This window comes from Ambystoma mexicanum, chromosome 1q, assembly GCF_040938575.1.
Source record: "Ambystoma mexicanum isolate Mex_15411 chromosome 1q, UKY_AmexF1_1, whole genome shotgun sequence".
Classification (NCBI taxonomy): domain Eukaryota; kingdom Metazoa; phylum Chordata; class Amphibia; order Caudata; family Ambystomatidae; genus Ambystoma; species Ambystoma mexicanum.
In genome coordinates this window covers 1238809586-1238832290 of record NC_090922.1, presented here as the reverse complement: position 1 = coordinate 1238832290, position 22705 = coordinate 1238809586, and the positions used below count along the sequence as shown (strand labels likewise).

The 22705-nt window shown below is 46.6% G+C and overlaps 1 protein-coding gene across 14 annotated transcripts in view; it reads right to left on the bottom strand.

Moving 5' to 3' along the window:
- Nucleotides 1–22705, bottom strand: part of DOCK7 (dedicator of cytokinesis 7) — a 1498361-nt gene that overhangs the window by 340978 nt on the left and 1134678 nt on the right. The gene's annotated exons all lie outside the window — the stretch shown is intronic.

The window sequence follows — 22705 nt, the reverse complement described above, 5'->3', positions numbered from 1 at the left end:
GTCCTAGATAGGCACATGCATGAAGTTGTGAACGAACCTGTGCAGGGGACAACTGCATTGCCACCCAACATTGCCTCTGTTCCATGTCCACCTAAAGCAGAGCTCATTGAGAAATACACATCACGGTTTAAATGATTGTCATTTGATTGTCTGTTCTCTCGAGTCTCCTCATGTCGCAGGCCCATTGAATATGTGTATCTATGTAATGTGTAAATAAAAGTGATTGCTCAGTGTGCATGCAATGTGTCTCTCCACCCTTGCCCCTCCCTTCACCGTGCAGTAGTGCAAACCACCCGGGTGTCACCTGTGGCTTTGCTCTCGAGTCTCCTCATGTCGCAAGCCCATTGAATATGTGTAGCTATGTATTGTGTAAATAAAAGTGATTGCTCAGTGTACATGCAATGTGTCTATCCAACCTTGTTCATTTGCGCATTAAATTAAACCAAACAGTAATATAAATCATTTTTCAAAAAATATAGAATGTCTCCGTATTTATGGTTCTCTGGGGCTGCAAAGCACGCAGACAAAATGCAAAGATGGAGTGTAAATTTCAAGTCCTGTGAGATGGCCTTACACTGAATGTAGCTAACTAGGAATGTGTGCTCGTTCAAAGTGAAGGTCAGCTGCTTTGATTTTTTGCTCGGGTGCCGGAATGGCCCACGACTCAGTATAAGGTTCTATTGTTATTTGACCTTGACAGGCCGGAACCATCCCGAAAGACTTCTTTTTGGGGGTGTGGTGCAATAACGTAAGAAACGATAATGAATAAAATTTCAGAAACGAAAGCCATTTAATGTTCGTTCATTAGAAGAAATAACGTCGGCATAGAAGGAGTGGTATTTCGGGGCTGCCCTACGCACAGACACAATGGAAAATGCAAATATAATGTAAGTAACTCTTTAGATGAGTTTATACCGCAATTTAATTACTATACAGTAGCTTTAAAGACGGGTTAAGTTGTACTTGTTCATTCTATGTGGCATATTGTTTTGTACCGCGCACTATCTTGAGGAGAACCATCTCCTTTTACGGAAGCACCTCAAAACCTTCCTCTTTGCTTCTGCTTTCTCTCTCCCTCTCCCCTGCTACAACTGGTCCACTGTCTGCGACCTCGGTCCTGAGCCCTTCCACTCTCCACCTGCACTGCCTCCCTGTCAACCCCTTCACTGGGGGACTGTCTCAGTATCCTACAGCCCCCCCTTGACGTATAATACCCAGTTGCACTGTCCTAGCTATGAAATAATTTCCCGACCTAATATATAAAATGAATAATTTTAATAAAGATCTGATGGTGAGACTAATTTCATTTTTTATGTTTTTCAAACAGGTACATCATTCATTATTGTATGTGTCACGAGTACCAGACACCGGCGGATGGCTTCTCCGCGTGAACAACGTTACCACCCTGACCATTTTATGGGACGATCGCCAAGTACAAGTATGCCCTTACGCGGTACTAACGGCTAGATGCAACATACAGACCGTTGTGGTGGCCTAGTGCCTCGTTGTTGGAACAGCCATGCGATTATCAGTGCGACCGAAGAGCTTATTTTATCATAAACCAACACCCTGTGTACTGCACACAAACATCGCTTGCCTCACGACGAACTATTTTGGATCGAGAGCAAAAAAAAATGCAAATCGCAGAATATTCTCTAAACATTTGATGTCCAATAAATGTACTTTGCCAAATGTACAATCTTGCCGTTTGCTTTTAAACCACAGTTTCATATTCCGAATTGTGGCGCTGTATTGTGAGATGATCTAAGACCCTGTGTACAGCAAAGGAACATCGCGTGACTCAAAACGAACTTTTTGGAACGTGAGCAAATAAAAATGAAAATCGCTGAATATTCTCAAAACATTTGATGTCAAATAAATGTACTTTACCAAATTTACAATCTTGCGGTTTGATTTAAAAGTACAGTTTCATATTCCGAATTGTGGCGCGCTGTGTTGTGAGCTAATCTGTGTTGATTTCCGGGTTCTGTGTGGAGTCGCGTAGAAGACGCCTGGGCGCGTTTGCCTACGCAGCACAGTCACGTCACGGATAGAGGCGGGGAATATGAATGTTTTGATAAAGTCTGTTTCAGGGGCGGGGGATTTGATTTAGTGCCGCAAAAGCAGGTGAGCCAGGTCGATGGGGGGAAATGATAGGATTATCAGAAAATGGCGGCTGATTTCGAGTGCGATAATGGACGAAAAGTCAGGTAAGGTCCATAGGAAAGTTTTCTACGATCTACCGAGTTATGCTTAAAAACACATGGCCGAACCGTAGGGACAATAAAAAAAAAGTCCCGGAACTATCCTTTAAGCTTTCCTACACTGTCTTTTGCTCATCTGTTATGGGGAAACTGACATGCCCTTCAGGCTGTCAGTACTGGGAAACATTGTTTCCCTTAGTCTAGTAACTACTTTTGGTAACTTATCATCACTTGTGGTAACTTGTATCATTGTACAATGCATCTTACAATGCAGTACAATGGGGTACACTTTTGTTTTTGCCCTAGAATAACACTCAGAGGATTTTTGGTTACTCTAGGTTTGCTAAATGGACAAGCTGGTGGCAGCAGTGATTTGTTTACCAATTTTGGGTGCTTTTCGTTTTAGCCTTACCACGTTAACTGTGGCTAGTGACCAAACATGGCTATGCGACAATGTTTTTTGTCCTTTGGCCATCTTGTCTTTTTAGACTTTCCTGGAATGTGAGGCCAGGAAAATCCTTACATGTACTTCCAGTGCCCGGTAAGAAGAAACTTTTGGCGTGCTACTGGAGGGCTGTGTGTGTTTGCTGGCAGCATGTGGACTGGGACTGTCTGGTCTCAATCCACAAACTGGTTTCAGTGTGTCTGAGTAATAAGCATGAGTGTTCCTGCCAGTGGTCCTGATTGGACCACTGCTGGGGTGTGTATTGGGCTAGTTCTGCTATTGGCTAGTGGGAGTTTCTGCTCTTACCTGGCTTTTGGAACCCTGCACCCACTCTAGAGAGATCCTGAAGAAACCTGAAGGAGCCAAGACTCCTGTCCAGCCGTGAGACCCACGAGGAGACCGGTGACCCATTTAAATGAGGCCTGGCGATCAACTTCTGCTGCTGTCCTGGAAGAGCCCCGTCTTGCGATCGATCTTCAGCAGTACTGCGAGGGTGCTGCGATGCCTGGATTGGAGGAAACATCCATTCCTGAGGTCTGCCTGGGACCCTGCGAAGAAGAGCCTTTCGAAGTACCCCGGGACAGCCCTGTGGCTGACCAGCTCTGAGTTGAGGCTACTGTGCTGTCGCTGTTCCGAGTTGAGGCCTTGTCCTACAAGATTTACCTCAGTGAAATGGCGGAGTCCTAGCGTCAAGGGGACCCGAGATTGGAGGGAAAGACCAACCGTGACAAGCGAGTCCCTTTGCGTCACTGTGCTGTGGTGACCGCCATCTGAAACAGCTCACCCGATTCCAGTCTAGTCCAGTCCTGAGAGGGGTCCTGCATCGTGTTTTTCTGCATTCTGCCAGAGAGCCCTTGAACCAGCCAAAGACACAGAACGGAGATCTGCTAGCACCTGCAACCTCTGCAAATAAAGGGCTGAGGATGACAGCGGGAAAAGCCACCTCGGACCTTCTTCCATCAACCTGCCAAGTCCTCTGAAGAATCGGAGAACGGGGTTGAGTTACTGTGGTTCTTACCTGCCCCTAAACTCCCTTTAAAAGTTTCGCTAATTTTTACAAACTTTTATAACACTTTGGCTTTGCATATGCTTGATTCCGCAAACCTTTTCGAAAGTTGGGGACACTTTAGTTGACTAGTATAACTTGTCCTCTAGCCATTGAAATCATTCAGTGGAATCCAGAGACCCTACCTTCATTTTTTCCAGTGTTTCAAATTGTGTCAGAACATTTCCGGAACTTTTGGACATAAGGCCCCAGACAACTTAGAGTAAGACTTTTCAAGCTATGGTGAATTCTCTGGGAACCTGTAGTCCATAAACTAATCTATACTTTCCTTTACAGTGGTTTGATCTGTATTATGCTCTACTCTCGTGACTGTATATATGTATTTTATTTTTTCTGTTGTGTGATACTTCTAGATGATAGTAGTCATTTTTCATAGAGTTGTTTGGCCATAAATTGATAACTGTATTTTATACATATTGTCCAAGTGTGATTTGTGACTCCCATGGTGTGCACTCATTATGGACCCATTACAAGCTCATCAGCTCTTGAGACTTAGCCTAGACCTCTCGCCACTGCTACCTTGAACTGGTTTGGCTACAGCTCCCAGAGCTAAACCTGTCACAATATAGGTTGGCCTTCTATAGATCTGTCCCCCAGGCCAGTGTATAGAAAATCAGTCCTAACAGCAGAACAAAATCCAACAGAAAGGGAAAATGCTGAACAGGAAGTTCTAAAAACTAGAATGTAGTCAGAACATGCCAGAATCATTCAAATAACAGCCAGCAGAGCTCAATTCTAAAAATATCTAAAGGATTAACAGTGGCAGAACAAAACTGGTTATGGCATTGACAACATTCTCACTTTCACATTGGGTCTTGTTTGCTACCCATGCTGCTGTGCTAGTGGCAGGCTTCAATTTTCTTCATTTTTTAATAGACCTTATTTTTAGTAAACATCTACATTGCAATGTACACAATTATCCTAGATCTTGTATCACTCCCGTTATTTCTTGTTTTTTTTAGTGTTACTATGAAAGATATATTATTACTATTTCAAATTTGAGATAAATCCATTACATGAACAATTATGTGCCGCAGTCTGTGCTCATTGGGCTGTGGGCGATCTACAATGAGGTGACAGTAACAGCTGCTCCTTTCTCCAGTTAGTCTGAACACTCAGGGGGATGAACTTGGTCCAGGAGTAGGAGCTGAATGGGCGGGGGGGAATCATGGAGGAGATCTCCATGTTGGAGCTTCCCTAGATTGGCCTGTTCACTCCCAGGCTGTACAAGAAGTGTGAGATCTGCTCCAGAGAGTCCCAGTAGAAGGAGGCCATTGGGAATGCACTGGTGATTCCTTGAGAATTCGCCCTGCTGTAGATGTTCTTTATGTTCCTTCTAGTTTCTTTAGTGCTGAGGATATTGAATCAGAGGGGAACAGCCAGGACCAGAAAACAAGCCTTCTCGGCCAGCGCTCCAAGACTTTGGAACCTCCTCCCTGTCAGCATCAGACTCGCCCCACGCTCCTACAATTCAGAAAAGAACTCAAGATCCACCTCTTCAAGGTATATCACCTCAACACCTAGACCATCACATCGCCCCTCATGCCATCTGACATGCTAGACACTGTACACCCCTCTCTTCTGCCTCCCGGTACAGCTGCACCCCTCTTCTGTGCCCCTCTGTATCCAACCCCTGCTGTATATCTGTTCTGTTGCATACCTCTATAAAGCGCTCCGTTATCTATCTGTATTATTGTATACCACTGCAAATCGCTCCATTGCTTCTCCAAACTAGGTCTGCGCTCAATGAATACAATAATAATTATAATAATGACCTTGAGAGCTCTGGATTGGGAAGCCGGACTGTAACTCCTGAGGTGCCCTTATGCTCTTCACAATTCCGCATTCTGAACACATCCATACTAGCACTCAAATCTTCAATCGATCTAGGGATCAATCTGCACCACAAGTCTTTCCTCAAACAGGACTTGGGCGAGGAGCCGAAATGGGCGCGTGATCTAAGGGAGGTTCTGAGTAAAACCGCAAAAGTTATGAGATTAGGCTTGGTCCTAGAAGTTGTGCCACCCCCAGCTATCCCCATGGCCCTGAGCATTGCCCTCAAGAAGGAGGTAGCAGTTTCCCGCTACTAGACCCTCCTTCTTGGGTTGCCCTAACTGCTCTTCACCTCCCATTCCCCTCGGAGTAAGAAGTTTGATAGAGGCCAGGAAAAAAACACACTGCATGGCTGTGGGTCAAACAGCAGGACTCCTAATTTATTTATGGACTCTGAGGGTTATACGGAATAGTAACCCAGGTCTGCTCGGGAAGCAAAAATTATGCAGACATTTGGAAGATTTGCAAAATCTGTCCAAGGAATCGGTCTTCTATAAGCTCTTAGCAGACAAAGTAAACATGTTAATGACCAATGTTCCTGACACTACCAAACTGGAAAATTGCTCTGGTCTACAAAATAGGGTGTACAGGTGGCTAAGTAGCAAATTCAGAGAGGGCACTTGAAATTGGTGAATGCTTTTTCAGATAGCCCCTTATGTAACACAATCCTGATCAGCTGTGGAAACACTCCAGCCTGATTACTTTAATAAGAAAAGCAGATCCCCTCATTAATCCCTTCTCCAAATTTCGAATGATTTTACTTTCGATGGACACTAACATTACTTTAATGAACTATAGAAGTGCTCCTTTACAAGCACCACCGGTACGGTAAAAATGAATTAAGACCCATTTCCAATACATTTTATCCTCGACACGGAAGTGTTTCCAGCAGGATTTTGAGTGGGGGAATACAAGCAGCTTTGCTCAAAGTAAGTGGTTTAACCTTTCAAGCTTCCAGGCAATTGGCCCCAGTCCATACTTTGTCAAACATCTGCATCTCTTGGTTACAACCTGCCCCAGGACGCCCTAGGCTCGAGAAACATAGGAAAGGAGCCCAAAGAGTATCCCTTTCTCCTACCTCTGACTTCAGGTAATTATCAAGGAGAAATGACTGCCCTACACCTGTTAACATTAACAAGAGGACTAGATTTCCTGCAAGTCTCTCTGTCAAACTAGTCATCTGGCACGTGATTGGTTTGCCACAGAAACATGGTGTTCTGGACTTTAAGGCCTTTGTCAGTAGTTTTAAACTGATCATACTGCAGGAAACCTGGTGCTTGGAGTCATGGGCATTAGGCGGCTACTTAAAGTAGAGAAAGAAGATCTGCATCAAGACATATGGGGTGGGGGGTCTTCAGAAATCTTGCAGAACCAGTGCATGTAGTTAGGGTCTGAATGGGCAAGGCCCTGCCAAAATTTGTAAATGCCCATTCAGCATCGCTGTGCAGGCATTTACAGATGTTGATGTCACTACGGTGAGCCCAACTACATTAGCTTCAGGCGCCACCTATTAGACAATCCTGGCTATGCCTCTGCATGTAGGTATGTTTAGGAACGCCAACTGACTTCCAAATCTGTACTGTTATTGATATGGTTCTGTTAGACAGGAAAAAGCTTAAAGAGTTATTAATGTTAACGCACGTTGTAAAAACATTGTGAAATTTGCATCTCTTTTACCCATAGTCTCAGAAGAGGCTACTGTCTCCAAAACGAATCAACATGAACGTATCTGTGGTGACATGAATGCCAAACGGGACCCTGAGGAGGGATTGACGATGCTCAAGGTGAAAGACTTGCTGAGCCATGGTCAGACAAAAGGTTAATGCTAAAGGAATTATGTTGGAAATGTATGCACAGACTTGGATCTACTCTCTGCTCAAAATACGATTGCTTCAACCTCGACCCACAGCCCACCTGTGAAACAAGAGGGACAAGCTCTGTAATTGATTATATTTTTCTTCATATTGATTCGAGGGCATCGTATGGTGATTTTGAAATACGCCCTAGAGTAGAAGGTGATCAAATATCTTGTCGACCACAGTGACAGGGCTGAAACTATGGAGGTAGCGGCAGAGGTGGACATGACAAATAAAGTGAGTGTCAGGTGAGGCCCAAGACTGCAGGAGTCCTTGTTTGAATGGATTGAACTGACTATTGAAAATGGGGGGTTTTCTCTGAATTCCTGAACTCCTATGGGGAAGGGTCTCAGTCTGGTACTCTCTACTGATGCAAATTGTGTTGACTTTTACGATCCCCTAACCTCTTCCATGCTCCCTTATGTGACCAAAGACAATTAAAGATAACAAGATCCCTCGTGAACAGAGATGTCATTTCACCAAAATGCCAGGGGTAGCGGAAGTGACATCACATGACCCTTGACCCCCCTGATGACATCACAGGACGTGATGTCATTTAACCCCACCCCGAAGTGACATCGCAGGAAGCGATAGAACACAACTGTTTAACCCTTGACAAAACAGCATGTGGCATCACATAGCATTGTTTCTAAGTACACTATGAAAAATATGGTTACAATATTACTGTAACGTGATATACATTTCAAACAAGAATGGATCACCATATGAATCGGCAGAAAAAAAACATGCTATAACTGCAACTTGCGAAAAGCAGAATACATAGTCCGAAATGGATGCTTAGTCTAGGCTAAATGTTTTTTGCAGGATTTTGTCTGCATTATAAATTTGAGGTGTTTAAGAACCCACTAAATCAGTGACTCAGACCCTGAAGTGTACCTGAAATAGACCTTTAATGATTCTAGCAATGACTGTATGGCATTCCAGTAAGACAAATAGCTAAAATAGCCACATGGCACTGGCCACAGCCCAGGAGCTTTGAAAAGTTTTTTTTGTTGTTGTTTCATTTTTCTTTTTTTAGGGGTAGCAAAGGAGACCCCAGGGGTCGCAAGTGTGACCCCTGGCGACCCCTAAATGACGTCCCTGCTCGTGAATCAGCAAATCTGGGCTGGTTGGACAAAGAATGCGCAGAATTGAAGGGCTTTTAGCTGTTTGGGGGAAGGGAGAGGTCAGCTCACTTAGGAAATCTTATTGCTGAAAAGAAGAAATAATTCTGGAAGCTTAGCTGGCAAAAACAGAGAAAAGCAGCCAATGAGAAGGATTTGGGATTGTAGAAGGTTGTAACAGGGATTAGGGAAATATAATTCATACATCGAACCAAACATCGCTTAGGTAGAGTGGGTTGACCATTTTCAACAGATTTCTGGTGGTATGGAGGTGTAGACCATATGTCTCCAAACTGATCAATTTGGCCAAGTTTTATCTTATACATTTGTTGCTTCGAGCAAGGGGGTCCTCTTCCTTTTCCACTGCGATGGGAAACCCCTGAGCAGAGCAATTAGGTCAATTTGAAAGGTCACTCTTTACAGGAGCGACGATCCACACATCCATTGACCACATGGCATGTGGCAAAACTCCACGTCCTAATATGAGTCTTGCTGAGGCCTTTAAGTTCTTTACGGACTGGTGGGCTCAGTTTTCCAGTGTTGTCTTCCCCCCTTTTTGTCAGCAGTGGCATATATCCATCATTCTAGTCAAATTCACCTATTATCTCACTGTATGAGAAGGACCCCATAAACAAGGTCTAGCCTATCAGTTCGATTGATATTGATCGTAACATCTTTACTTACAAATTTCTCCAGGAATTGAACAGGTGAATTGATGACTATGAAATTCTGGACCGAGCCCAAGGCAGTTTTAGATCAAGCCTTTTAACCGTGGATCAGGATTTTATCCTTTGGCATTTGTCATACAAATAAGCCATAGTTAAGGAAATGCACCTCTATGGAGTATTTGTAGACTTCTCTGCTTTTGACCAGCTGGTCAGGGAAAAGCTGTGGGCAAAGCTGGCAACCATGGGAATAGATAAAAACTGTTTGATCTGCATTATCAGTGCCCTACATAACAAGGCCACTGTACAGATAAGGTTTGGCTCTCATGGCCAATTGACACAGAAATTCCAAACCGTAAGAGGCATTAAACAAGGCTGCGTATAAAAATTCCCTTTTCGTTTAAACTAAACGACATGCCAAACATTGTTGAGGAAGCTACACAAGACACTCCCAACATTGAGGGTAGGCCTGGGTATATGCATGTATATGCAGGTGACTGTTTTTCTTGCTAGGACCCCAAATGTCTTCAGAGCCCAACTACATGCAGTTTCCTCTTATTGCTCCTGCAATCATCTAATCCTGAACAAAGCCAAGTCCAAGGAATGTTTTTTAATAATGTGAATAGGGGCAGATCAAAGCCCACCTCCAGGTTAGATGGTGAATAAATAGACGTGGTAGACAGTTTTTCATACTTGGGTGTTTTATTCACCCCAAATCTCTCCAGGAAAGCCCAAATAGAGCTAGCCTCTAGAAGAACAAGTTACTTTCTTACCTGGTAACGTTCTTTCGATGGGATGGTCCGACGTCGTATTCCATATCTATGACGGTAATCACCACATCTGTGCTGCTTCGGAAAATCTTTCGGCGTCTGCGCCCTGCATCGATGATGTCGATACGCTGTCCTCGAGGACCTCCGTCGAGCCGACGTCACTGGATGTTATAAGTAGGATGCACGACGCCCGTAGCCTAAGTTATATTTTTTTTCCCCAGAACGTGTGGCACCAATCTTCTGCCAGTATGACCACAGAAACCCTTGCGGAAACGTAAGCTGCAATCGCATAAGAAATTCTGTAGCGGGGAGCGATATGGAATACGTCGTCGGACCATCCCATCGAAAGAATGTTACCAGGTAAGAAAGTAACTTGTTCTTCGAGGGGATTGGGTCCTCTGACGTATTCCATATCTATGACAGACTCCCAAAGCAGTACCAACGTATGGAGGAGGGAAAAGAATTTAGAATATAGAAGTTTGGAATGCCCAATCAAATTGCAGATTAATGGACCGCCTTGCCAAAGGCCAGATACTGCCCATGGATAGAATCTAGGGAGTAGTGTCTTACAAATGTATGGACCGAAGTCCATGTGGCTGCTTCACAGATGTTACGAATAGGAACACCCCTCTGCAGGGCAGTAGAGGCAGCTATACCCTTAGTAGTATGGGCCCGTAAGCCTACCAGAGGGTCCTTACCCGCCAATCGGTAACATTCAGAAATTGCCAAGATAATCCATCTAGACAAAGTCTGCTTAGTAACAGCTTGTCCCAAACCTTTCAGCGTAACCTATAAAGAGCTGATCGTCCACTCTGACCCGGGACATGCGTGGAATGTAGAAACTTAAAGCTCTTCTAGGATCCAACCTATGGAGCCTCTCCTCTTCCTTACCAGGATGCGGAGGAGGTTAAAATGCGGAAGAATGACCTTCTGGCTTAAATGAAATTCCGAGACAACTTTCGGAAGAAAGGAAGGACGAACTCTAAGGACAACCCTGTCCTTATGAAACACAGTGAAGGGCAGCTTAACTGAAAGGGCCTGCAACTCGCTCACTCTGCAAAAGTGACCGCAACTAAAAATACAGTTTTACTGGTTAACAGTCTCAGAGGACAAGAATGTAAAGGCTCAAATGGAGCACCCATTAGGAATTTTAGAACAAGGTTCAAATCCCAACCAGACACCTGGAAGGTGATGGCGAAAACACATTAGTGAGCCCTTTGAGAAACTGAGAAATTAAAGGAATTTTGAAATAAGAACACTCCTCCGACGAGCGCTTAAATATGGACAGCGCCGCCAGGTAACCTTTAATGGTACCCACTTGCAGGCCCTTGTGGGCTAACGAAAGCAAAAAAGACAGAACCACAGGAATGTCACATGAAAAAGCATCCACATTCTTAACCCTGCACCAGTCGCAGAACTTTCTCCAACGACAACGGTACAGGGACTTGGTTGCAGGCCGTCTGGCCGAAAGCAACACCTCCATCACGTCTTCAGGCAGGTCCCAATCCTTATACCTCAACCTTTCAGAAGCAAAGCGTGAAGGTTGAGGGATCTGACCTCTGGATGGAGAACCTGACCCCCCTCCCGTGAGAGCAGATCGTCTCGGTAGGGAAGACGACGTGGAGGGCAGATAGACAAGTCAAGAAGGTTTGGGTACCACGTTCTCCGGGCCCATGCCGGAGCATTGAGGTTCATCCCAGAACCGAACCTCTGTAACCTCCGCAGCACTTGCGGGATGACGGGGACTGGAGGAAATGTGTACAGCAGTGGGAAGGACCACTCCACCACAAACGCGTCTCCTAAGGCTCCTCTTGGAGGAAATTCCCACGAGCAGACCCTTTCGCACTTCCGGTTGACACTGGAGGCGAAGAGATCCACTTGAGGGGTCCCCCAAAGGGCGAAGATCTCCAGGAGAATCACTTGTGAGAGATCGCGTTCTGCCTGCTCAGAGCGTCCGCCGTCTCGTTTTTGTCTCTGGCCAGATGAACCGCTGAGATCGAAATTTTCTGCTGGATAGCCCAGAACCAGAGCTGCATCGCCTCCCTGCACAGAGGAAGTGACCCTCCCTCCCACCCCTTTTTTGTTGAGTTAGTGCATGGCCACTGTGTTGTCCGTCAGAACTAGGACATTCTTTCCTCGCACAGTCGGCAGAAAAGCCTTCAGGGCAAGCCTAACGGCCCTCAGCTCCGACAGATTGATATGGAGTCTGGACTCCGACGGAGACCAACGACCGCTGACTGTCAACTCGTTGGCATGAGCTCCCCATCCCGTGAGGGATGCGTCCGTCACGATAGTCACCTCTGGCCAAGGTAGCCAAAATGGAGCCCCCCTCATCAGATTGCAATCGACGGGCCACCACAGAATGTCCTGCGACCACTGCATCTTGAGAGCCCATTGCAGAGATCTCATCTGCAACCTGGCCTCTGGCATCAGAAGAATGCAGGATGCCATGAGGCCGAGCAACCTCAAGAACTCGAACGCCGGGAGACTCTGGGCAAGCTGAAACTTGTGCACCATCTGCTGAATGTGATAAGCCCTCACCTGGGGAGAAAAACACTGCCCCAGGGACGTGTCGAGCACTGCTCCGATGTACTAGAGCCGCTGAGTTGGCGTCAAGTGGGACTTCTTTAAGTTGAGGGAGAAGCCCAGCTTGTGAAGGGAGTGGCAGGTGACGGACAGATGATCAAGGATTTGCTCGGGAGAGCGTGCCCTGATCAACCAATCGTCCAGGTAGGGGTAGACGTGAATCCCCCCTTTCCTGAGATACGCTGCCACCACCACCATGAGCTTGGTGAAGACGCTCGGGGCGGAGGTCAATCCGAACGGCAGGATCCGAAACTGAAAGTGTGAGTCACCAACCGCAAACCTCAGGTACTTCTTGTGCTTGGGATGGATCAGCACATGAAAGTAAGCATCCTTGAGGTCGAGAGACACCAACCAGTCCTGAAGTTGAAGGCCCTGGAGGACTTGAGAAAGAGTAACCATCTTGTACTTGTCCTTCCTGAGGAGCTTATTCAAAGCTCACAAGACCATGATGGGTCTCAATCCCCCCCGTCTTTCTTTGAAATCAAAAAATAAGGGGAATACCATCCCTTGTTCCTCTCCGCTACAGGCACCAGTTCTATGGCACCTTTCTCCAGCAGGGATTGTATTTCCTGTGCAAGGAGCGGATCCGGACTCTTCAAAGAGAGATTCCCTGGTGTATTGTCATGAGGCCTCTGCCGGAAAAGAAGACAGTAGCCGTGGGCTATGATCTCCAGAACCCACACATCTGAAGTAATGGCACGGCACTCTACAAGATGCTGCGCCAGCCTTCCCGCCAACCGGCGAACCATGGGACATGGCCTCATGACTGAGCTGAAGCGGCTGCGGCAGTGGCGGAGGGCAAAGAGGCAACTGCCTGAGCGGCTTTGGCACCTCGAGTACCCTGTTTTCCACCTCTGGTACTCATACGGTGGCGCCTTTGACTTGCAGCTCCTCTCGATTTACCAACGGATGAGTAATATCGAAAGGAACCTCCCACCCATTGCTGTCCCCTAGGACAAAAAGGCGGAGGTTGGTTTACTGCAGCGCTCAACGACTTTGCTGCAGGTTTGGAGGTCTGCAACCTCTCAAGGCTCTCGTCAGCCTTGCTGCCAAAAAGACGTTCACCATCAAAGGGCATGTTGAGAAGCCGGGCTTGCACATCCGGAGCAAACTCAGACTTCCGCAAATTACGGTGCTCGCCGCCATGGATCGGCTGACACAATCCGCCATGTCCAGATCCGACTGAACGGACTCATACATGGCATCCTTGCCATCCTTCACAATAGGCAAGAAAATCATCTCGTTCCTCCCCTTCGGGAATATGTTCAGCCGCTAACGAAATACAGTTCCACAGAGTGTGCGTGAAAAGTGACAAGGCACGCACGGAGTTGGCTGCTTGTGAAGCCATACCCCCTGAAGAAAACACTTTCTTCGCCCAGCCATCAAAACGCTTGTCGTCCCTATCAGGAGGGATGGTAGGGTACGACGCCTGCTTTGCTGGGGCTGTAGCCGCATGCACCACCAAACTCTCTGGAGTGGGGTGCGTGGTCAAGTAGCAGGGACTTGCTCACTGCCGGGAGACTGTACGGAGCAGTCCAAGCTGCTGTCACCCTTCTCTGAAAGGCCATAAGGAATGGCAGTACCGGGTCAGTTGGTGGACCTTGTGTTAGGCAGAAACCTGTGCAGTTCCCTCTGGGACCACTGCAAAAGATTTAGGACTACAGGTGTTTGGCAGTAAACCCACTTGGTAGCAGTCTGTACCACACAGATTCACTTGGTAGCTGTGGCTGAGCAGTCAGACTTCCCTCAAGAAGAGTTAGGCAGTATACAGAGTATTCACAATAGGTCAAGAGAACACAATAGAACAAGTAAACACTGACCAGGGCTTGGTGTAAAAGAGATTTAATTATTTATTTAAAACCACATCTAGAAAAACACACAGGCACTAATAGTAAGCAATTCAAAAACATGGTCACTAAAAGATATACACTCCCTTAAAAGAATATTTAGACAAGTCTTACGTAAAGCCCCACTTATTTTCAGACAGCGGTGAGCGCTTAACGTAGATAGCACTCCAATAATTCGTTTTAAAAAGGGAGAGAAAAGCAGAGAATAAATTGAACCAGATCCCAACACTTTTTCACGAACACAACAAGAGAGGAAGGCAAAGTAACACCGTGAATTCAGAGTCAGTAGGCCGGATCCGCTTTAAGAGGATCAAAACGAAATGTGTCCAAGGTCACACGGTTGCAGTGCACAAAAGTCTTGTAACGGTTCAAAAAGGAGTTGGACCGAAGAAAGGGACCAGTTAGAGGGTCAAGGCGGCCAGCCCAGTCCAGAAGGTTAAGGGGTTATTATTTCCTTGTAGCAATCTTTAGAAAGGGAGGCCTGGCGGACACGGTACCTTAAAGTGATGAGAACACTCCAGCGGGGGCAGTTGTTCCTGGCAGCGGGTGCAAGTCGGTGCTTCGTACGGGGGAAGAGAGGATCTCGTCGTGGAGGAAGACAGGAGTCCGTTGCACTGCCAGGGAAGAAACCAGCCGCGGTGTTTCTCAGGTACAAGGAGCGGTCCGGTGATTCACGGTTCAGTGGTGAGTGGCTATCCGGTTGCCAGGGTGCTTGGCACGGGCAGTTCGACCACAAACCGGACTGGGGTGCGAAGAAAGAAAGGAAAACTGGTTGTGCCCACCAGTCAGGGGAAGAAGCCTCTCCAGCCAGGAGATCTTCTCTGTCGTCGGGAAGTGGTGAGTCAATTCTGCAGGGTTCCACCGGTGGTGTCGTCGTGGTAGGTAGGCTCAGCTTCTCCCTCGTCGGATTCTCAGGTCCTGTGGCGACTTCTGAAGTTCCAGTCCCCAAAGCCCTTCTTTTATGCAGAAAACCCCCATTCACTCAGCCTAGCTGTCACTCAAACATGCTGCTCACCACTTGGGCCAATCACACAAGAGTCCGACCTGAGTTACTAAAGTAACTCGGTCCAGGGTGCCTAAACCCCCTCCCACACCCCCTGTGGTACCCAGACAGAGTGGCACCACTTTTGGAGGCTTCTGTGGAGAAGCCCGCCAAAAAGTGGAACAAAGGGCTCGACTTGGGTTGGAGTCACAGAAGAGAACACAAACGCCATTTTAGAATCGAGTCTTGGCAAAAAATACCAACCGGAGAATTAATATTAATTAAATAAACCGGCGGTATGTTCGAGGCTATGAGAATTAAATAATTAAAGTTGGCAGCCTCGAACAATGGCAAAATCCCATAGGAAAATATTCGCGGTCGAATGTAAAAAGTAGTTTCCACTGCCACCAGCCAAAACTCGATCAGGGGGGACGGAGACGTGCCCCCTCGACTAACAGACCCCGGGGCAATCGAATTGCCCCGACCAGTACGTACACAATATGATGGTTTGTACTGGTTTCTGTTAATAATTTGGGACTAGTAAAGCCAATGGTGACTTTACATGCCCTGGGAGACAGTAGTCAGTCCCAGGGTATGGAGTCTATGGTGGGGTGTCACTATGACACCCCTGTGTTAATGCACGGAGGGTGCTGTGTAACACACATAGGAAAAACACATGAGACTCTATGGAGTAAAGGACCCCATAACCCATAAAACACATTACCAATCAAAGGAATACCATGAATCATGTCCAAGAGTGGGAGAAAAAGAGTCTCACTCTTGGCAGGAGGAAAAAAACAAACTCCAGAAATCCAGCAAAGCTGCTGGGGGACTCACTAGGTTAGGAAATTCAGCCTAAAGAGAGAATTCTCCCTAACACCTTGGTCGAGGATATCCGTCAGGTCATCCTGCAGAAAATCCACTGGTGGTGCCGACCACCCCAAGTATTCCGTGACCCTCGACATAAGGTGCCGGTACAAAGACTCGGCATGGGTGCCAGGCTCAGGCCTACAGAACTCCACCTCCGGAGAGGTGTCCAGACCACTGGCGTCGTGCAACGACTGATGCAGGTCTGCAAACTGGCTATGACCAGACAAAATCTCGTCAGGTACCTCCTCAGGAACTATACCTTCCTCAGACCCTTCATCCACCTCAGAAATATAATCCAGAGGCTGGAATGAGGGCACAGAAAAAGGGACAAAGTCATTCTTAGCCTTGGCCAGAGCCGTTCTAGGGGGTTCCACTGTACTACGGGGTACCTCAGACAAAGCAGCCTCGAAAGGCGTTGAGGGCGTCGATGGAATCGGCGTCGACGTCGAGCGTGGCGCCGACGGCTTTGACACAGTCCTCGAGGGCAGAGCCCTGAGCGTGTCTTTCGACAGCCTGAGCGCTGATGTCGTCGACGGCTTCCTAGGAGGCGGAGCCTTGAGAGAGTCCCTCGACGAACTGAAAGACCTCACAGGCTCCAACGGTCTCGAGGACCGGGACCTGGAACAGGCATGTCTAGAGCGACTATCCTTGTCCGACCGGGACCTCGAAGGTGCCCGGTGATCGCGACGACCGCTCAAGCCCAAAGGTGTGCGAGCAGCATCTCTAGCACGGTCACGTCCGGCGTCTTTTGACGGAACGGACGGACCGGAACCCTGCGACTGAAAAATCACCATCATCTCCTGCCGAAATTAATCCCATTCCGCAGGAGTGGAATGCTTGTTGGGACAAGCTACCCGCCGACGGGCGGAGTCCTCGGACGAGGACGGGGAAGGTGACCGATAGGCAGCGCTTCCCTGAGTGCCTCGAAGAGCCAGAGGAATGGTGGGACCTACTCCTGGACCAAGACCCCCTGGACTGATGCCGATGATGCGGAGAGTCGCCCCTCGAATCGTCAGTCGAAAGCCCAGTGGATCTCGACTTCCGGGGCTTGGCCACCTTACCTACAGAAAGCTTCTTCTTACGCTCCTGCAAGGCCTTCGATGTAAGTGACTGGCAGTCTACACAGTCATCTGTGTCGTGGTCCTCACAGAGGCACCAGAGGCAGGCATTGTTCGAATCCGTCAACGACATATTGGACCCGCAGTCCTGACACTTCTTAAAACCCAGCCGCGGGGTGGAAGAAGACGAAGACATCATGGAAATCTTCACAACGAACAGGTTCGAAGAACCGAAAGAACAGACTCAGAAGAACCGACGCCGCCGAGATCTCCGAACCGAACACGTTTGTGGAAAAAACAGAACTGAGGCTACGGCGTTGTGCGTCTACTTATAACATCCGGTGACATCGGCTCGACGGAGGCCCTCGAGGACAGCGTATTGACGTCATCGATGCAGGACGCAGACGACGAAAGATTTTCTGAAGCAGCTCAGCTGTGGTGATTACTGTCATAGATACGGAATACGTCGGAGGACCAAATTCCCTCGAAAAGTTTATATTGAAGGAGGAGCAATTACAATGTAGGTGCGCAAACATAGGGACAATTTTGCCGCAGAAATAGAGAACATCTACTGTGCAAAGTTTGGAGGCGCCATTGCTTACAGTGCTGCCATATAGAGTCTTGAGAAGCCTGTTGACCAAGTAGGTACCAGTGAACAACCTTTTCGGAAGAACCTGTTGCATTTACCCAAAAGCTTTCCATCGGCGGCTTTATATGCAGATGTTGATTGTAAGAATCAGGACAGAAGGGTCATGGACAGTTCGGCCTGATATGGTGCTAAGAGGCTGGCCTTCCATGCAAGATAGCTGGTTGATTTGGCATGGTGCAACCTCTTTTCTCTATTCTCCATTTCCCCATAAAGGATGAACATGTTGAAGGACCTCACTACACTGGGTTTCAGTTATATTTTGGAACAAGATCACCATTGAACAGACCTCTATATGCCATTATTGCATAAACTTATAGAAGTCCAAGAGATAAGACTAAGGAGGAGGATGGAGGATGGAGGAGGAGCCGGCAGGATTGGCCCACATACCCTGGGCTGGCATATTTGTGGCAGGGGGAGGACATCAACCATATAAGTTGACACGTGTCAACCCGCAGATCAGACACCTCTTCGCTCCTGCTTGAGCAGACCTTCTACCTCTATCTTCCATTACCAATAAATAGAAGGGTGAGACAAACTCAAATTGTACTATGTGTATGGCAGAGAAAGAAGACCTGTCTCATTTTCTTCTTGTATGTCCGACTTATGACTCATTTAAGGCACAACGGTTCCTCCCCCTTTTAAGAAGCGAAGGACTTCTGGACAATCCCAGCATCTGGATGCTGCCTTGTCTTTTCTTCTGGGTGATTCAGACACTAATATCACCAAAACAACTGCAAGGGTTATTTATGGAGGCTGGCAGCACAGGGCAAAGAAGTCTAGTGGCCTCTCAGGTCAGTGTCTTTGAGAGACAGGTTTTTAGGGCTGCGAGCGAGTATGTAAATATGTTATTCTGTGCTGTCCACTCTTTCTCTCCCCTCTGGTGAAAAATGACCCTTGGGCCTTTTGTTTTAAGAGTGTATTTTATTTCGATCTAATCATTTTCAAAATGTTCTTAGTGGTGGGGTTTTGACATGTTTTTACATAAACGCTCAAGGTTTTAGTGGCGTCTTTCAGGATGTTGTGTTTTGCATTGTTATTCTGAAGTTTTATTTGTACTGAAATATTTATATTATGCGCTTTTATTTTATTATGCTGTCACAGAAGGCTCAAAGTTATGAAATTGTAAATAAAATCTAATCTAATCTGGACTGGGAATGGAGATCTGGTACCTAGCCCTGCTGGACAAGCAACTTTGCCCTGTTCGGGGAATGGCTTCTAGGGAAGATTCTCTGATGGAGACTTGCAACAGTTTTTCACCCTAATGCCAGGATGCTGAGCCTACATGAAGGACTTTGACGAGGTTGGGGTATCAGGATTGATATCTCCCTGAGGAGATTCTTGGCGTGATATTTCTTAATAGATGCCTATTAACTAAGTCCATTTATAATTGTCACTGGGACAAGTTCACAAGCTGATGCTTTAATAGTTGTTTTGACCCATTGTTGTGTCTCGTTGGTCAGGTTTTGGTGTTCCATCTTTGTCTGGAAAAATTAGGCTTAAATGTGAGACTCCAGGATTCAATATGCGCACTATGAACGGCTTACACGTAGCCATCCTTTTCATCAGCAAAAGAACGCAAAAGGAGGGTTGCTATTTTTCTGACCCTGTGTTTCTGCAATTTTTGAAAGGATTTACCCTTTCACTTGAACCAAAATCATTTGTTGTTCCAATGTGGGACTTTAATTTGGTTTTTATATTCTTGATGGCAGCTTCATTTGTGCCTTTACATTCTTGTCCTTTAGAGCTACTTTCTTGGAAGGTACATTTCTGGATCACGCGCATGTCATCTTGTAGGGTTTTAGGGCCTCATTACGAGTATGGCGGTGTGGGAAAAAATTGGTGGTAAGGGAATTACCACTTTTTTCACACCGCCATACTACAAGTATGGCCCTGTAGTGGGTATTTACCTCCAGCAACATCCTCCAGCAACATGCTGGCGGTAAATCCTCCCACTATCCGCTGAAAAACAGCAAAATCAGTGGAATTACCAGGCCGGTAATTACAGCAGCAGTTATTTTGTCCAAAACAACCCAGAGAGTCCAATGGACTCTCGGAAAATGGGGACTGGCTCCAGCACCACCACTTGTAATCCGGCAGGTATTCCGCCAGACCAAGTGGCAGTAAGAGTACTTCTGTTGGGCGGTATTCCGGCTGATTTACTGCCAGAATACCAATTCGTAATGAGGCCTCTATAGTTGCAGGCCTTGTTGGCCACACCCGCTTTCTCAAAAATAAGTCACAGGGTGTGTATGAATTTCACTCTGAGCAAAAGATTCAACTTCCAGTGTTCCTCCCTCCACCTAATTATTTCAAGACGAATAAGCAATTGCACAGATTGTAGCCTAGATGGGCCTTACATGTCTAGGACAAACAATGAAAGGATTTCCAATCTGCTCTTCATGGGTTTTGCCCAGAAAGGCGAAGGCCATTGTGAAGAGTCCTTGGATCTCGTCCCTTCCTCCATGGGGGGGGGACCCTCCCATGGGGCCAGGATGGTGCAGCCACATTCCAATAATACCCCTGGGGGTGGTGCACCGTGGGAGGATCACATGGGTGGGGAAATCCCTCATGGCATGAGGGACGATGATGCAGGGAGAACACAGTATGTAAATACAGCATTATCCACTCCCTAACCCTCTTACCCTATTTAGGTTAACTCCGTTCCTCCCTATGCAATGGTATTATTGTAATGTGAAAAATGCCAATTCCTTTCCTTACACTGAGAAGAGGGAGAACACTGACTACCCATGTGAATATTAGGACTGGGAAACTGAGAAGAAGAGACGCAGAGTAATACATAATACTGTGCAAGTTCAAACAGTGCAGCCTAGTCAATTTGGACAATCTGAAGTACAACAAAGTATAAAAACAGAGGAATGACTGGGAATGGCGTTGAGCCCTACCTGGAGGAGTTGTGAGAGCAAGAGGAGACTCGAGAGAAGGAAGAATGCTGACTGAGATGCTGAGGCAGGGGCAAGCAGAAGCAGAGCGGGTCCTTAGCGGGAGGACAGTTCCCCAAACCTGGGTGCAGAAACTGCTGCAGCAGACTGGAGAACACAAGAAGGAAGCATTGCATTCCCCAGAAGAAGATTTAGACTGCAGAGCTGCCACAGACCGCCGAACGAGAACAAAGATCTAGGTAGCCCAACGGCAGACCTGAGACCATCGTGGTCCGGGAAAAAATGTACGCTGGTTGTTGGGGAGGCATTGAGGCCCCAAGAAGTTGGTGGAGAACCCAGAAGGGTGAGCAAAATCCAGAAGACAGAGCCTGGGAGCCTGACAGAGTCAGGAGAACTTTAACATATCCAAAACCACCCTATGATACTGTGCAAAGGGAGTATACCAAGTATTGCAGAACACAGAACATAAGTCAGAAAGGCGGTTCTGGGACTCACACTCATATGAGGATTAAATGAGGATTAAATCATTGGATATTTTCATAGTCACAGTACCTGGCAGGTTAGTGAACCAGGTTGACTGCGAGAGAAGCTGGAACCATGGGGAGGGAAACATTGACCCTGGGTTTTGCGAACATTATACCAAGCCACGAGAAGGGAGGCATTCTCTTGGCATTTTGAAGAAGCTGAAGAGAAGTCAGGGGAAAGGAATCATTCCCCCTGGGAGTTGTGAACAGTATACCAAACCAAGAGAAAGGGACACTATCTTGGCACTTTGAAGAAGCTGAAGAGAAATCAGGGGAAGGGCATCATTCCCCCTGGTGTTTGTGAACATTTTGGAAAGCCATGAGAAGGGAGACATTCTCTTGGCCTTATGAGGACCCAGCAACATTTTTGGCACGAGGTTGCACATCCTTTGTAAGTTTGTTTTTGCACTATTTGAATTTTGTTTTACGAGCTGGAAAGGAGCTTATAAAACCCACGTCCAGAAGAAGAAAGACATTATTTTGAACCAAAGAAGATCTCCTTGCACCTTAGTTTAAGTTGCTAGTGTAAGGGCTGGAAATAGGTTTGACATGACGTTGGACTTTGTTTTCTCTGGACATCCTGACAGATTCCTTAGATTATTCTTGGAGGCAGGGAAACCCCTCTTATTATTAAGGATAGTTAGAATTTCCCCAACCCTCATTTCATTAATAAATGTTTATAGCAATAAACATGCCACCACTGTGTCGATTTCTTACTTCTACACCCTTACACCATTTACAAACAGACCATCTCTCAGTGGATTGCCCTCTGCATTAAAACTTGCTATGGACTGCCCCACAAGAAAACTTATAAGATGTTCAGGTCCACGGCCTGATCAGGCTACAATTTCTAGCCTTAAGAACGGGGCCCTCATGCTTTACATATGTAACAGGGGAATGTGGTTATCCCTGCTCACTCATCAAACACTGACACATTGACACTCTTGCTGGAGATGTGGTAATACACCTATTAGTGTAAAGGCAATATGCATATGTTCTAAATGGAAGAATCAATGCCAAATCTACTGTAGTGTGTTCCAGGAACATTGTGTTTCACTCCAGCATAATAATAATACTAATAATAATCTGATTATTATTAGTATTATTATTTTTATTATTATTATTGTTATTATTAACAACAACAGCATGTGTTTGAGAAATATATATATATATGCAATACAGAGCCTTAGGGCCTCATTACACGGATGGCGGTAAGGATTTACCGTTACCGGTAAAATAGCGGTACCGGTAAATCCTTACCGCCTTACTACGAGGTCCCTTTGCGGGTTGGGGGATTTAACGCCTGCTTTTTGCAGGCGTTAAAAA